The sequence below is a fragment of the Scyliorhinus canicula genome, chromosome 4, assembly GCF_902713615.1.
Source record: "Scyliorhinus canicula chromosome 4, sScyCan1.1, whole genome shotgun sequence".
Lineage (NCBI taxonomy): Eukaryota > Metazoa > Chordata > Chondrichthyes > Carcharhiniformes > Scyliorhinidae > Scyliorhinus > Scyliorhinus canicula.
In genome coordinates this window covers 105,358,515-105,375,706 of record NC_052149.1, presented here as the reverse complement: position 1 = coordinate 105,375,706, position 17,192 = coordinate 105,358,515, and positions in this window count along the sequence as shown.

Below are 17,192 nucleotides of genomic sequence, written 5' to 3'. Positions count from 1 at the left end.
GCACGTTCTCCCCGTGTCTGTGTGGATTTTCTCCGGGTTCTCCGGTTCCTTCCCAAAAGTCCCTAAAGACGTGCTATTAGGTAATTTGGACATTCTGAATTCTCCCTCAGTGTACCCGAATACGTGCCGGAATGTGGCGAATAGGGGCTTTTCACAGTAACCTAATTGCAGGGCAGCACGGTAGCATTGTAATTAGCACAATTGCTTCACAGCTCCAGGGTCCCAGGTTCGATTCCCGGCTTGGGTCACTATCTGGTGTGGAGTCTGCACGTTCTCCCCCTGTGTGCGTGGGTTTCCTCCGGGTGCTCCGGTTTCCTCCCACAGTCCAAAAGATGTGCAGGTTAGGTGGATTGGCCATGATAAATTGCCCTTAGTGTCCAAAAAAAGTTAATTGGGGTTACTGGATTAAGGGGATAGGGTGGAGTAACTGTGTGCTTGAGTGGGGTGCTCTTTCCAAGGGCCGGTGCAGACTCGATGGGTCGAATGGCCTCCTTCTGCACTGTAAATTCTATGATTCTATGATCCTCTCAGCATCTACCATGTTAAGCCCCCTGAGAATCCTGTATGTCTCAGTAAGATCGCATCTCATCCTTATAAAGTCCAATGAGTGGTGTACCACAGGGCTCCGTGCTGGGTCATTTATATAAGCAACATAGATTACTGTGTGGGGAGTAGGATCAGTAAGTTTGCGGATGACACAAAGATTAGCTGGGTAGTTAACAGTGAGGTTGAGTGTCTTGCGTTATAGGAAGATGTAAACGGGATAGTCAAATAGGCAGAAAAGTGGCAGATGGAATTTTACCCTAAAAAGTGTGAGGTGATACACTTTGGAAGGAGTAATGTGACAAGGAAGTATTCAATGAAGGTCCGGACACTGGGTTCTGAGGAACAAAGGGACCTTGGTGTGTTTGTCCATAGATCTCTGAAGACAGAAGGGCAGGTTAATAGGATGGTGAAAAAGGCATATGGGACTAGTGCCTTTATCAATTACAAAAGCAGGGAGGTTATGTTGAAATTGTATAGAACTTTGGTGAGGACACAGCTGGAGTACTGTGTGCAATTCTGGTCGCCACATTGTAGGGAGGATGTGATCGCACTGCAGGGGGAGCAGAGGCGTTTCACCAAGATGTTGCCTGGGATGGAACATTTAAATTATGAAGAGAGGTTGGATAGGCTTGGTTTTTTTCTGCTGAAGCAGAAAAGACTGAGGAGCAACTTGATCAAGGTGTATAAGAGCATGGGAACATGGACAGGGTGGATAAGGAGCAGCTGTTCCCCTGAGTTAAAGGGTCAGTCATGAGGGGACACAAAGTTGAAGGTGAGGTGTAGGAGGTTTTGAGGGAAAACCTTTTTACCCAGAAGGTGGTGACAGTCTGGAATGCACTGTCTGGGAGGGTGGGAGAGGCGAGTGCCTCACATCCTTCAAAAAGTACCTGGATGAGCACTTGGCCCGTCCCAACATTCAAGGCTATGGGCCAAGTGCTGGCAAATGGGATTAGGTAGGCAGGTCAGGTGTTTTTCATACATCGGTGCAGACTCATTGGGCCGAATAGCCTCTTCTGCGCTGTATTATTCTGTGATTCTGAGTACAGGCCCAATCAATTCAATCTCTCCTCAGAAGAAAATCCCTCCGTACCCGGGATCAACTTACTGAACCTTCTCTGGCTTCCCTCCAATGCCAGTATATCTTTCCTTAGATAAGGGGACCAAAACTATTCACAGTACCCCAGGTGTTGTAGAACTAGTGACTTGTATAGTTTAAGCAGGACTTCCCCATTTTATATTCCATGCCCTTTGAAATAAAGGCTAATATTCCATTTGCCTTCCCGGTTAAATGCTAAAATTGTACGCTAGCCTTTTGTGATTTAAGCACAGAGACACCCAGATCCCTCTGTGCGGCAGCTTTCTACAGTCTTTCTCCATTTAAATGATAATCAGCTCCTTTATTCTTCCTACCAAAGTGCATAACTTCACATTTTCCTACATTATATTCCATCTGCCACGTTTTTGCCCACACACCTCACCTGTCTATAACCCTCTTGAGGACTCTTTGTGACATCCTCACCACTTGCCTACTCACCTATTTGTATGTCATCTGTAAACTTAGCGATAATGTATTCACGTCCCTCATCCAAGTCATTAATATATATTGTAAATAATTCTGGCCCCAGTATGATTCCCTGTGGTACTCCACTAGTTACAAATTGCAATCCTCAAAATGCTCCTCTTATCCCAACTCTCTGTCTTTTATCAGGGCGGCACAGGAGCACAGTGCTGCCTCACAGCGCCAGGGACCCGGATTCAATTCCGGCCTTGGGTCACTGTCTGTGTGGAGTTTGTACATTCTCCCCTTGTATGCGTGGGTTTCCTCTGGAAGTTCTGGTTTCCTCCCACAGTCAGAAAATGTACGGGGTAGGTGGATTGGCCATGATAAATTGCTCCTTAGTGTCCCGGGGAAGTTAGGTTATGGGATTGCAGTGATAGGGTGTTGTGATGATATAAATCAGTGTTCTTCAAAGTAGGGGGGGGCGGCCCGCGGGTGGGCCGAGGGCGAGTGTCGGGAGGGTCACAGAGCCGTTGTCCGCGGTGCTCCCGATCGCACAAATCGGCACGCACCGATCATTGGGCACGCATGTGCAGTGCGGCCGCTATTTTTTTTAAACAGTTGCAGCTTTTTGTTTTACAAGTTCTGTAGTGGTTTTTATTCATTTATTCATTTATTTTATTCATTTAATTTTTATTTTTTTCATTTATTTTAATCATTTTGTTTTACAAGTTCGGGGGGGGGTTATTCATTTTTTCATTTATTTTATTCATTTTATTTATTTTTTACAAGTTCGGGGGGGTTTTATTCAATTTTTTCATTTATTTTACTCATTCTATTTTTTATTTTTTATTACAAGTTCGGGGGGTTTATTTGATAAAATTTTACAGGAAAAAAATTCAGAACTTTGGACAGATGGAGACTCCATACTTTCCGACACCAGAAGGCATCACCTTCATCCAACAGGTTCTATTGGAGGAGTGTGTACGAGGGCCAAAGGGACCCAAAACCATTTCCTCCATTTTTGTCAGCAGCAAACAAGGTAAGAGAAAATGGTGGGTCGCCCAGGTCGGCTGGCGTGGGTCGCGAAGGTCGGCCGTGTTGCGTCCCGAAGGTTGGCCGGTTGGTAAAAATGAGTCTCTGGAAAGAAAGTTTGAAGAACACTGATATAAATAAAGCAAGTTTGTAAATAATGTTATGCATGACCTCCGACCACTAGGTGGTGGTATACACCCACCATGTGACCCTGTGGCTGGGGAATTGGGAATAGGTCATGCTGAAGGATAGACGTATTTTGCAGTAGCTCTACTATAGTTATTTAGTGTTAGTAGTTTATTATTTTATGTATCCTACTTATCTTAACACGCAGTTGTTTCATAAATGTTTTTTTTGTAGTAGTTTTCTGTAGTTCATCGTTCATCGTTCACTTCGGCCAGTATACAAACCATGACAGGCGGGACATAGGTGGAGTGCTCATTTGGACGGTACAAACTTGATGGGCCGAATGGCCTCCTTCTGCACTGTAGGGATTCTATGATTTTATGATCAATTAGCCAATCCTCTATCCATGCTAATATACTTCCCTCAACACCATAAGCTCTTTCTTGGCTTATTAAGTAGCTTTTTGTGTGGTACCTTATCTGAGTTTTTTTTTGAAGTCGTAGTACATTATATCTGCTGGTTCCTCTTCATCTACCATGCTCATTACCACCTCAAAGTATTCAAATAAATTTGTCAGGCACTGATCTCCCCTTCATGAAGCCATGCTGACCCTGCTTGATTATATTATGCATTTCTAAATGCTCTGCTATCACATCCTATATAATGGACTCGAACATTTTCCCAATGACAGAAGTTAAGCTAACTGGCCTATAGTTACTTGCTTTTTGTCTCTTCCCTATTTTGAATAAGGATATTACATCAGCAGTTTTCCAATCTTCTGAGACTATTCCAGAATCTAACGATTCTCGGACGATTATGAACAGCGTATCCACTATCTCTGTACCTACTTTCTTTAATAAACTGGGACGCAGCCCATCAGGTCCAGGGGACTGGGCCTTCATCCCCATTAGCCAGGTGAATTCGACATTCTGAATTCTCCCTCTGTGTACCCGAACAGGTGCTGTAGTATAGCAACTGGGAGATTTTCACAGTAACTTCATTGCAGCGTTAATGGAAGCCGACTTGTGATACTAATGAACTTATTATTATTAGTTTCCCTCGTATGTTTTCTCCAGTGATAGTTATTGTATTTATTTCCCCCACCCGACCTTGATTATTTATTTTTGGAACGTTATTAGTGTCTTCCACCGTGAAGACTGATGCAAAGTATTTGTTTAACTCCTCTGCCATTTCCTGGCTCCCCATTATTCTTTTCCCAGTCTATTTCTCTAAGGGGTACATGTTTACTTTGCCCTCTTTCGTCCTTTTTATATATTTGAAGAAACTCTTGATGTCCATTTTTATATTACTTGCTAGTTTACCTTCCTCTTAATATTTTTAGTCATCTTTTGTTGGTTTTTAAAACTTTCCCAATCCGCTGGCTTCCCATGAATCTTTGCCACATTATGGGTGGGATTTTCCGTCAGCCAACGTCGGAATTGGGAAAGGCGATTGGGCGGACAATCGGACCTGACGCCGAAATCATGGCTGGCGCTGGGTTCACGCCAAATCGGAATTCTACAGTGCCTCTACAGAAGCGTCAATGTGTCCCACACCGTACGTATAGTAAGCCGTTGGCATATCATTAGCGGGCCTGACTAGGTAATCTCCGGGCCTCTGCGATTCTCCGACTGCACTGGGGGGAGTTCCCGATTGCTGGTTTCACCTGTGCTTTTAAAAATTGAGAAAGAAACGCCGTGGCTGATGAGGGAGAGAAAAGAGATAGGACATGGAGAGGCTTGACTGTGAGCTGCCAGGCTGAACACTGGCCGGGCTGACCAGCCAGGGCCGAGTCGGGAGGGGTGTCCAGGGGATGGGCCGAATGGCCGGGGTGAACCCCCCCCCCCCCCCACAACGGGACTGGGGTGGTGTCCAGGCACGGACTGCCATTACCGCAACCTTCAAAGCAGCCCTCTCCTGGGTCCCGGATGCCGCCTACACAGATTGCTCCAGACAGTGGACATGCTGATTCATAGCCAAAATCCTCACCCCCCCCAAGGCTTCCACCATGGACATCACGCATGTGGCTTAGGCCTGGGTGACACACATGGTCAGCACCAACTCCTGCTCCCCCTGCAGTCCAATCTCATCCTTCCTATAATGTGGCAATCAGAATTGCACACAGTACTCCAGCTGTGGCCTCACCAAAGTTCTATACAGCTCCAACATAGCCTCCCTGCTTTTGTAAACTATGCCTCGATTGATCAAGGCAAGTGTCCCATATGCCTTTTTCACCACCCTATTAACCTGCCCTTCTGCCTTCAGAGATCTATGGACAAACATGTCAAGATCTCTTTGTTCCTCAGAATCCAGTGTTACACCATTCATTGAATACTTCCTTGTCAATTACACCTTCCAAAGGGCATCATCTCATACTTTTCAGGGTTAAATTCCATCAGACACTTTTCTGCTCATTTGACCATCCCGCCTATATCTTCCTACAATACAAGACACTTAACCTCACTGTTAACAACCCCAGCCAATCTTTACGTCATCCGCAAACTTACTGATCCTACCCCCCACATAGTCATCTAAGTCATTTATATAAATGATCCTGTGGTACTCAGATCCCTGTGGTACTCAACTGGACACTGGCTTCCAGTCACTAAAGCAGCCATCAGTCATCACCTTCTGTCTCCTTTAGTCTCCCATGTGGGACCCTGTCAAAAGCTTTGCTAAAATTCATGTAAACTATACCAACTGCGCTACCCTCATCTCTACACTTGTAACATGCTCAAAAAATGTAATCAAATTTGTTCAGCATGACCTCCCTCTGACAAAGCCATGTTGACTATTCCTGATCAAACCTTACCTCTCCAACTGGAGATAGATTCTCTCCTTCAGAATGTTCTCCAATAGTTTCCGTACCACTGATGTGAGACTGACTGGTCTGCAGTTCCCTGGCTTATCTCTACAACCTTTCTTAAAACAAATCAAATAAAATGATGAAGCATCTATACTAAGGTCAGAAGTGTTGAAACGTGTTGTAGATTTAATTAAACCATGTTTACAGCTCTATCTACTACATAAGGATGCCAGTTTGGTTCTAACAATAAGATGATCACCATGATACTTGAAAGAATTAGAATAAAGCTTCCAGGGACAATAACTTTCCACAGACCAATGAAAAACAGTGCACACTGACCCTTAGGTGACATCATGGAGTTACCTTCATCACTTTGTGGTTGCTGAGCCACTTGTTCTCCAGCAGTGTGATTTGAACGCACTGCATATTTTGCCATCAAATTAATAAATTGATAGTCACTTTGACAAATAGAAGAGATCGAGCATAGAGTAAAATTATGTTTCCATTGCAATCAAAAGACAAAAGTAATTATACCGGGTCAAATTGTTTTTTTTGTGCATGAATCTTGAATTGTCTGACTTACTCTTGTTGCAAGCAGTTCAGCATGCATATGTTTTAGCTCACTCGGCTAAATCGCTGGCTTTTAAAGCAGACCAAGCAGGCCAGCAGCACGGTTCGATTCCCGTACCAGCCTCCCCGGATAGGCGCCGGAATGTGGTGACTAGGGACTTTTCACAGTAACTTCATTTAAGCCTACTCGTGACAATAAGCGATTTTCATTTTATTTCATTTCATTTCAAACCAGCAGGGAGTGTCATGGTGCTAACCACTTTTCTGATTGACGCCCCTCTGCAGTTCCTGAGGAGTTCTGCACTGTTACCAGTGACGCCTTTTGAATTTGGTGTCTAGCCAACTCAGCGGAATACAAAAAAAACCCCGTGGTGATCATTTGAAGAGCAAGGAGTTCTCCCCAGTGTCCTGGACAATATATTTCCCTCAACCAACAGCACTGGGCAGCATGGTGGCACAAGTGGCTAGCACTGTGGCTTCATAGCACCAAGGTCCCAGATTCGATTCCCCCCTGGGTCACAGTCTGTGCGGAGACTGCACCTTCTCCCCATGTCTGTGTAGTTTCCTCCGGGTGCTCTGGTTTCCTCCCACAGTCCATAGACGTGCAGGCTAGGTGGATTGGCCATGCTAAATTGCCCCTAGTGTCCAAAAAAAGTTAGGAGGGGTTACTGGGTTACGGGGATAGGGTGGAAGTGAGGGCTTAAGTGGGTCGGTGCAGACTCGATGGGCCAAATGGACTCCTTCTGCACTGTATGTTCTAAAAAAAACAGATGATCTGGTGATTATCACATTTCTCACATAGTTAAAGGTAAGTGTGGGATTTTGCTGTGCCTAAATTAACTGCTGTGCTTCCTACATTACAAGAAGCACGCAACTTCAAAAAGCACTTCCTTGCCTGTAAAATGCTTCGTGATGTCCTGAGCTCACAAATAGCACTATATAAATGTCAGTTCTTCCCATGCTTCTTGACATGCTCCCTGATACCTCCTCCTTCGCCAGCAGGAACAGTCAACGCCTCAACCAGAGCTTCCAAAACTGTGGGGTCAAGCAATGAGATTTTGTGATTGCGAGTTCCAAGGAAGCAATGGTTGGTTGCCTTGGAGCTCGGAGTGAATGCCAACACCTGCGAGCTACTTTAAATCTTTGCCTTCTTTTCCACTGGTGGGTGAGGCCTAATGGGCAGACATTTGAGGCCTGATTGCTGCTGAAAAAAACCCTGCGACATGCAAGGAAGAACTTTATGAATAGTGCTCTTCATGAGCTCAGGTCATCCCAAAGTACTTTACAAGGAAGCGCTTTTGAAGTTTACTTTTTTGAAACCTCGCAGTTTGAACATTTCCTGCCACTTTGAACTCCTCCGTGCCTCTGCACCTCTCCCCACCCCCTCCCCGGTGAGCAGCTGAAGCTAGCCCCCAACCCACCCAGGGCTTCACAAAGTCTGAGGCAATAAAATGGGGTCGCACTCGGAAAAAGTCTGGGGAAGCTCTTCCATAAATCCGTACCATGAACAGAGCTGCCTCCATGGTCAGTTGAGCTTATTTTTTGTTTCCACATCAAGATGAACTTGGCCAGCTTCCCAACCCAGACGAGACGAATAGTTTCTCTCTCATGTGGTTAAGGACTGAGGTGACTCACTTAATGAGGTCAATGGAGATTGAATAGCGTCGCCTTCACCGACACTGCCCCTGAGGTGTTGATGGTGAGAAACAGGAAGCCCATCTACAATGGTTCTTTATTTCCTTTGCCCATTTCCTTTGCCTAAATACAAGTTTGCATTTGCCAAAGCAAACAGTGCAAAGCAAGTGTGCCACACATTACAACTTGCTCCAGTTAAACAGTCCGATTTTAAAACAAATATTTTACTGAAGTAAATTAAAAGTTCAACATTTCTGTGCAGTCCAAAATGTTACATTTCATTTTCAAATAATTATGCCCGTCAGCTGAGGAATTGGCCAATTTTCCTCTGCACTTGTGTCTTTGAAAAATCTTTTGACGCAAGGTTACCAACTTCTTCAAAGCCGAGCGCCCCATTATGCTGGGTTAACTCGGCAATGGTTTGAAGCCCAACCTTTACACTGAGGGAATGTTCTTGCAAGGCTTTTCTCACCATGAAACCCAGTCTGCTGCCTCAACAGTACAATCCCGACCATAATGTTTACCTTCACAAGATAAAGAGATCTTAGGTGCTTGCAGTTTATATCATTCATATATTAAAGGTAGTAAAAAGGAGTTATTTTCTGAGAAATTGGAAAATTATCAATGAATGCATGTATTTTTAGTGCTTTTGTTTAACACAGTTTCTATTCTAACTGGGACGTAATCCCGCAGCATTGAGGCGTACTGATTGACCAGTCTGCCTCCACCGCCAGCAGCCACTGTGGTGCCTCTGAAACATCACCCCCTCCCCCCACCGCCCGCAATTAAAATCACGTCCTTGCGGCACTTTCTCTTGCCCTTGCGGGAGGGTGGAGCCGAAGGTTTTCCCAACTCTCGCTACCAGTTTCATTTTGAAAATAAAGCGTGATGCTCCAAAGGGTGGGGTTTCACCGACAAAACGGAGCTTGTCCGAGGCAGCATGGTGACGCAGTGAGTTAGCCCTGCAGCTGCACGGCGCCGAGGTCCCTGGTTCGACCCCGGCTCTTGGTCACTGACTGTGTGGAGTTTGCACATTCTCCCCGTGTTTGCGTGGGTTTCGCCCCCACAAGCCAAAGATGTGCAGGCTAGGTGGATTGGCCAGGCTAAATTGCCCCTTAATTGGAAAAAAATAATTGGGTACTCTAAATCTATGAAAAAAAGTTGAGCTTGTTCAGCGACTCCCACTGTGGGATAAACCAGGGCCTCACGAGTGACAAGCGGGGGTGAGGGGGGCCGGGGACGGTGTTCATGGGAGGGGGGTTGCGGCAGTGGGATGCTATGTCAGGATGTATGTCAGGAAGGAGGCATCATGTGCATTGCCCTGGTATCGAGCAAAGACGTGCATGATGTGCATCTGATGGTCATATACGAGCTGCACGTTCATTGACACGGCTTCCTCCGCTTCCTTTATCCTGACACGCTCAATGGTTCCTGGCCTCCTCGAGGTGCCAAACCGGCTGGGGATTGGCTCCTGGGCAACAGGGATTACCCACTGCGGTCGTGGCTGATGGCGCCTATCAGGAGGCCACAGACCAGTGTGAAGTCCCGCTACAACGACGCCCATGCTGCGACCATGGGCATGATCGAGCGGTGCTTCGGCATCCTGAAGATGTGGTTCAGGTGCCTGGACTGCTCTGTAGGGACCCTATAGAGCTGGGAGGGTCTCCCATGTCATGGGTCCTCCTCAACATGGCACAGCAGGATGAACTACAGGCCTCATCCAATGATGAAGATACAGGGGAGGGCGAGGATGGGGCCTGGGCAGGCACAGGAGGCCACACAATGTGTGCGGCTGGGGCAATGCCCACGGGATGCTCTAATCACCTTCAGGTTCACCAACTGGGGGGATACTGGACAGGGGCACTGACATAGCATCCCACCGCCGCAACCTCCCTCCCATGAACACCGTCCCCGCCCTCCCCCCCCTCACCCCCGCTTGCAACCCCCTCCGTGATTCCTACCTGCCGCACTACAGGATACTGGCAGTAACAATGAGTCTAGCCCATGGGATGGATGATGCTGACAACCTGCTCTGCAATGACCTCCAGTGCTCTGCATCGTTTGACAACGTCTGACCCCCCCCCTCCCACGGTACCACTTCCCACCATCTATCTGGGTGATGCCTGCATGCGAGCTGGCCATTCTAACACACGGTCCCATCAAATCCCTGGTGTGGATGGTGGGATGGGGGTGGGATGCCAGAGTGGTGAGCACTGGCTGAACTGCAGTGCCCAGGCCAATCCCACCCACAGCATCCCCCTTTCCCCGCTCCCTGCGGCCGACGCAGACCAGCCCATCCCTCACACACCGAGGCAGGTTGTAACGTGCAGAGGTGTTTAATGTGAACAAATATATACCCTATTTGTGCCCCAGCCCCTAACACTATACTGTGCCCTGCACCCATGCTAACTTAACTGGTGTCTACGTTTCTGGTCTTACTGGGCCTAAAGCTACTTGTAGGTGTGATGCACTATCAATGACCACGGAAGCGAGGTGGTAGTCCGAACTGAAGGCTTTAATAGACAAGATGTTTCCCCCAGCAGCTCAGGTGCAGAAAGGAAACTGTGGGGGATACATGGGCTCTTATACCCCACCTTACTGGGCGGAGCTACCTTACAACTCTAACCAATGGGTGACTAGTGTTCCATACCATCGGGCCAATGAGAAGCGAGCCTTCTCCACCAATGGTGTCTCGGCATTGCTAGGTGCCATAGTACCTCTAGTCATACTACCACATTCATCTCCTGTTGAAAAAAATAATCCAGCGGGGGGGGGGGGGGGGGGGGGGGGGGGGGGGGTGGGTGGTGGCGGCTTGATTGCCCAACCATAACTGGCGGTCCGCACGGGTGGAATAGCATAACTGGCAGTATGACTAGTGTTGAGGTACTACACTACTCTCGTACTGCGTCTGCCCACTGGCCCATAACTATTTACAAGGACATAATACAGTTTCGCAATTTCACAATTGGCCATGTACATGTCACATTACAAGTCTATATACAGTTCATAGCGACTCAATCAGACGGTCGGGGGCCTTGGTTGTCGTTTGTGATCGACGGAGCTTTGGCAGAGACGTTGGTGGAGATGCAGGTGTCTGTGACTCCGGCAGCGTGGATCCAGTCCCCGTAGCGGCTTCAACACCCCTAGATGGCGCTGGTGAGGGTGGCCGACCCGGGGAGGGGCGTCCAGACCTCTAGATGGCGCTGGTGGGGAGGTTGACTGACCAGGGAAGGGAGTATCTGTAGAGTGCAGCAGTGGGCGGGGGGGTCCAGGTAGGGCCGGCGGGAAAAACAATTGTCCAGGGAAGGGGGCGACAGTGAGGTGCGCCGGTGGGGGGAGGGTGGGGCTGGTGGCGAGGGCGAGGGAGGGGATCCGGCAGGCGCCAGGTCCCGTAGGGAGACCGTGTCTTTTTGGCCGTCGGGGTACTCCACGTACGCATACTGGGGGTTAGCATGGAGTAGATGGACCCTCTCGACCAACGGGTCCAACTTGTGCGCCCACACGTGTTTCCGGAACAGGATGGGCCCAGGGGCTGCCAGCCAGGTCGGGAGCGAGGTCCCTGAGGAGGACGTCCTAGGGAAGACAAGGTGACGTTCGTGAGGTGTTGGGTTAGTTGCAGTGCAGAGCAGAGACCGTCTGGGAGGCCCGCCTGCCAGCGGGGGACCAGGAGATTCCTGGACCGTAGGGCCAGTTGGATGGTCTTCCAGACCGTTCCGTTTTCCCTCCCAACCTGTCCGTTACCCCGGGGGTTGTAACTGGTCGTCCTGCTCAAGGCAATGCCCTTGCTAAGGAGGAATTGACGCAGTCCGTCACTCATAAAGGAGGACCCCCTATCGCTGTGTATGTAGGCGGAGAATCCGAACAGGGAGTAAATGGTGTGTCGGGCTTTAATGATGGTGGGTGTGGACATGTCGGGGCAGGGGATGGCGAACGGGAATCGGGAGTACTCGTCAATCACGTTCAGGAAGTACGTGTTGCGGTTGGTAGAGGGGAGGGGACCTTTGAAGTCCATGCTGAGGCGTTCAAAGGGGCGGGAAGCCTTTATCAGATGTGCTTTCTCTGGACGGTAGAAGTGCGGTTTGCACTCCGCGCAGATGTGGCAGTCCCTAGTGACTGTCCTGACCTCCTCGATGGAGTAGGGTAGGTTGCGGGTCTTTGCAAAGTGAAAGAAGCGGGTGATCCCCGGGTGGCAGAGGTCCTCGTGAAGGGCCCGGAGGCGGTCCACTTGTGCATTGGCACATGTGCCGCGGGACAGGGCTTCGGGAGGCTCGTTTAGCTTCCCGGGACGATACAGGATCTCATAGTTATAGGCAGACAAATCGATCCTCCACCGCAAGATCATATCGTTCTTTATCTTGCCCCGCTGTGCATTGTCGAACATGAAAGCTACCGACTGTTGGTCTGTGAGGAGAGTGAACCTCCTGCCGGCCAGATAGTGCCTCCAATGTCGCACAGCTTCTACTATGGCCTGTGCGTCCTTCTCGACCGAGGAGTGGCGGATTTCAGAAGCATGGAGGGTACGGGAGAAGAAGGCCACGGGCCTGCCCGCTTGGTTGAGGGTGGCCGCCAGAGCTACGTCGGACGCGTCGCTCTCGACTTGGAATGGGAGGGACTCATCGGTGGCGTGCATTGTGGCCTTTGCGATATCCGCTTTGATGCGGCTGAAGGCCTGGTGGGCCTCCGTTGACAGGGGGAAAGTAGTTGTTTAGATAAGAGGACGGGCTTTGTCAGCGTAGTTGGGGACCCACTGAGCGTAGTAAGAGAAGAACCCGAGGCAGCGCTTGATGCACCATCAATTGAACTCGAGTCGTAGTGAAGTTCCAAACAACAGGCTTTAATACGCTAGATGTGAGCCCGGCAGTGGTCGTACAGAGAAAGGCCGACTGCCGGCCAACACGAGCTCTTATACCCCGCCTTGTAGGCAGAGTTACCAACCTCTCAGCCAATCAGCGGCGAGTCACATGACCAGCCACAACCAATTGGCAGAGAGGCACATGACTTGCCTGGGCCAATGGGCAGCGAGGCTGCTGTACCAATGGCAGCCTGGTTCTCTGCTAATATGATCTCTCCAGCCATACTACCACATTCACCCCTTGTGGAGAAAGAAGCGGGGGGGGTGGTGGGACAGAGTGGCGGGAGAGACGGGGGGGCGGATGTATGGCCCATAAAACTGGTAGTATGACTAGAGACCTTCTCGGGTAGTACCGAGGTAACTATGGCTGCCCACTGGCCCGTGACGAACGTGCAGGAAAACCATGCTATATACAGCGTACAAGAGAAAAAAAACAACAATAACCATAGTAATAATAATAAAAAAAACATCGGCAAGGAACATGTGCAGAACATGAAAGTCCATAAGGTCCATCAAATTGACTCGATCACCCGGATGGGTGCTTTCGGTGTCCTGCTGGACATGCACAGCGGCGCCGGTGATGTTGGAGCGGTGGTCGTCCGTGATTCCGGGAGCTGTGGTCGTGGTCCTGTGTCCGTAACCCTGGTCGGGGTTGGTGGTAGCCGGGCCGGGGGAAGGGGTTCCTGTGCGCTGGGTTGCGGGGGCGCTGGGGGCGCCTGGGGCGGTTGGAACTGGGGTGAGGGTGTTGGTATTGGGGGGTGTGGCCGCACTCCGGCGGGTGCCAGGTCCCGAAGGGAGACCGTGTCCTGTCGTCCGTTGGGATACTCCACGTACGCGTACTGCGGGTTCGCATGGAGTAACTGGACTCTGTCAACCAACGGGTCGGACTTGTGCACCCGCACATGCTTCCGGAGCAGGATGGGCCCGGGGGTGGCCAGCCAGGTCGGGAGTGGGGTCCCAGAGGAAGACTTCCTGGGGAAAACAAGAAGACGTTCATGAGGTGTTTTATTTGTGGCAGTACAGAGGAGAGACCGAAGAGAGTGGAGGGCGTCTGGGAGAACCTCTTGCCAGTGGGAGACTGGGAGACACCTGGATCGCAGGGCCAGTAGGACGGTCTTCCAGACCGTACCGTTCTCCCTCTCGACCTGACCGTTACCCCGGGGGTTATAACTGGTCGTCCTACTAGAGGCGATGCCCCTGCTGAGCAGGAATTGACACAGCTCGTCGCTCATAAAGGAGGACCCCCGGTCGCTGTGGATGTCAGCGGGGCAACCGAACAGGGAGAAAATGGAGTGGAGGGCTTTGATGACAGTTGAAGTGGTCATGTCGGGGCAGGGGATGGCAAAACGGAAGCGGGAGTACTCGTCAATCACATTTAAAAAGTATATGTTGTGGTTGTTGAAGGGGAGGGGACCCTTGAAGTCCATGCTGAGAAGTTCAAAGGGGCAGGAAGTCTTTACAAGATGCGCCTGCTCGGGGCGGTAAAAGTGCAGTTTGCACTCTGCGCAAATGTGGCAATCCTTGGTCACGGTCCTGACCTCCTCGATGGAGTAGGGCAGGTTGCGGGTCTTAATGAAATGAAGGAAGCGGGTTACCCCTGGATGGCAGAGGTCCGCGTGGAGGGTGCGGAGGCGGTCTATCTGCGCGCTGGCGCAGGTACCGCGGGACAGGGCATCAGGAGGCTCGTTGAGCTTCCCAGGACGATACAAGATATCGTAGTTGTACGTGGACAACTCGATCCGCCACCGCAAGATCTTGTCGTTCTTGATCTTGCCCCTCTGTGCATTATCAAACCTAAAGGCCACTGACCGTTGGTCTGTGAGGAGGGTGAACCTCCTGCCGGCCATATAGTGCCTCCAATGTCGCACAGCTTCTACTATGGCCTGTGCCTCCTTTTCCATCGAGGAATGGCGGATTTCGGAAGCGTGGAGGGTCCGGGAGAAAAAGGCCACGGGTCTGCCCGCTTGGTTGAGGGTGGCCGCCAGAGCTACATCAGACGCGTCGCTCTCGACCTGGAATGGGCAGCGCGCATCGTGGCCATCGCAATGTCAGTTTTGATGCGGCTAAAGGCCTGGCGGGCCTCCATCGACAGGGGGAACGTGGTGGATTGGATGAGGTGGCGGGCTTTGTCGGCATAGTTAGGGACCCACTGGGCATAATAAGAAAAGAACCCCAGACAGCGTTTGAGGGCTTTGAGGGAGTTGGGAAGGAGGAGTTCCATAAGGGGGCGCATCCTTTCGGGGTCGGGGCCTATCACTCCGTTACGAACTACGTAGCCGAGGATGGCTAGACGGTCGGTGCTAAACACGCACTTATCCTTATTATACGTGAGGTTAAGGAGTTTTGCGGTTCGGAGGAATTTACGGAGGTTGGTGTTGCGGTCCTGCTGGTCATGGCCGCAGATGGTGATATTGTCGAGATACGGGAAGGTGGCTCGTAAATCATATTGGTCAACTATTCGGTCCATCTCCCTTTGGAAGACCGAGACCCCATTCGTGACACCAAAGGGAACCCTTAAAAAATGGTAGAGTCGCCCATCCGCTACGAATGCAGTGTACTTTTGGTCACTCGTGCAGGTGGGGAGCTGGTGGTTGGTGGACTTAAGGTCCACCGTGGAAAATACTTTGTACTGCGCGATCCTGTTAACCAGGTCAGAGATATGGGGGAGAGGATACGCGTCCAGCTGCGTAAACCTGTTGATAGTCTGACTATAATCGATGACCATACGGTTTTTCTCCCCAGTCTTAACCACCAGCACTTGTGCTCGCCAGGGACTGTTGCTAGCAGCTATGACCCCTTCCTTCAGGAGCCTTTGGACCACGGACCTGATGAAGGTCCGGTCCTGGGCACTGTACCGTCTGCTCCTGGTGGCGATGGGTTTGCAATCCGGGGTGAGGTTCGCAAATAACGAAGGGGGGTCGACCTTGAGGGACGCGAGCCTGCCTACAGTAAGGGGGGGAATAGGGCCGCCGAATTTAAAAGTTAGGCTCTGCAGGTTGCACTGAAAATCCAGTCCAAGAAGTGCCGGTGCGCAGAGGCGGGGAAGGACGAGGAATTTATAATTTTTAAAAACCCTCCCTGGGCCGTGAGGTCCGCTACGCAGCACCCGGCGATTTGGACAGAGTGCGAACCAGATGCCAGAGCTATTTTGTGCTTTACGGGGTGAACGGGGAGCGCGCAGCGTCTCACCGTGTCGGGGTGGACGAAACTCTCTGTGCTCCCGGCGTCCAGTAAGCAGCTTGTTTCGCAACCGTTGAGGTGGATCTGTGTGGTCGCCATGGAAAGCATGCGGGGCTGTATCTGGTCCAGTGTCACCGAGGCGAGTCGTGGCAAGAACGCGGAGTCGTCATCCAGGACGGAGTAATCGCTTGCGGGGTCCTCCGTGTCGATTCAAGATGGCGACGCCTGTCGGCCGCACGTGGTGGGGGATGAACAAGATGGCGGCGCCCTGGGGTCGCGCGTGGAGTCGGGAGCCCAAAATGGTGGCGCCCGGGGCTCGCACGTGGCATCGGGGCCCAAAACGAGTACTCCCGCTTCCGTTTTGCCATCCCCGCAACAAAAGCGTTGCGGATCAATAGTTCTGCATGTTCCTTAGCCGAAACTTATGGCAGCTGCAGTTCCTCCCTAGCACGAGGAGCGCACGAGAGAACTCGTCTAGTGACTCACCAGGGCTCTGCCGCCTCATTGCCAGTAGGTGCCGGGCGTAGACTTGGTTTACTGGGCTGGTATAATGTCCTTTGAATAGATCCATTGCGGAATCGTAGTCAGTAGCGTCCTCGATGAGCGCGTAGATGTCCGGGCCAACTCTCGAGTCCAAGATCTGCAGTTTCTGCTCCCTTGTAGGTGTGCTTTCTGCTGTGCTGAGGTAGCCGTTGAAACACGTTAACCAGTGCTTAAAGGTTGCTGCTGCGTTAGCTGCGTGGGGGCTGAGTTGTAGACTCTCCGGCTCGATGCGGAGCTTCATCCTTTAAAATCTTGTTTATTAAATTGATGCGCGATCAATGACCACGGAAGCGAGGATATAGTCCGAACTGAAGGCTTTAATAGACAAGATGTTTCCCCCAGCAGCTCAGGTACAGAAAGGAAACTGGGGGATACATGGGCTCTTATACCCCGCCTTACTG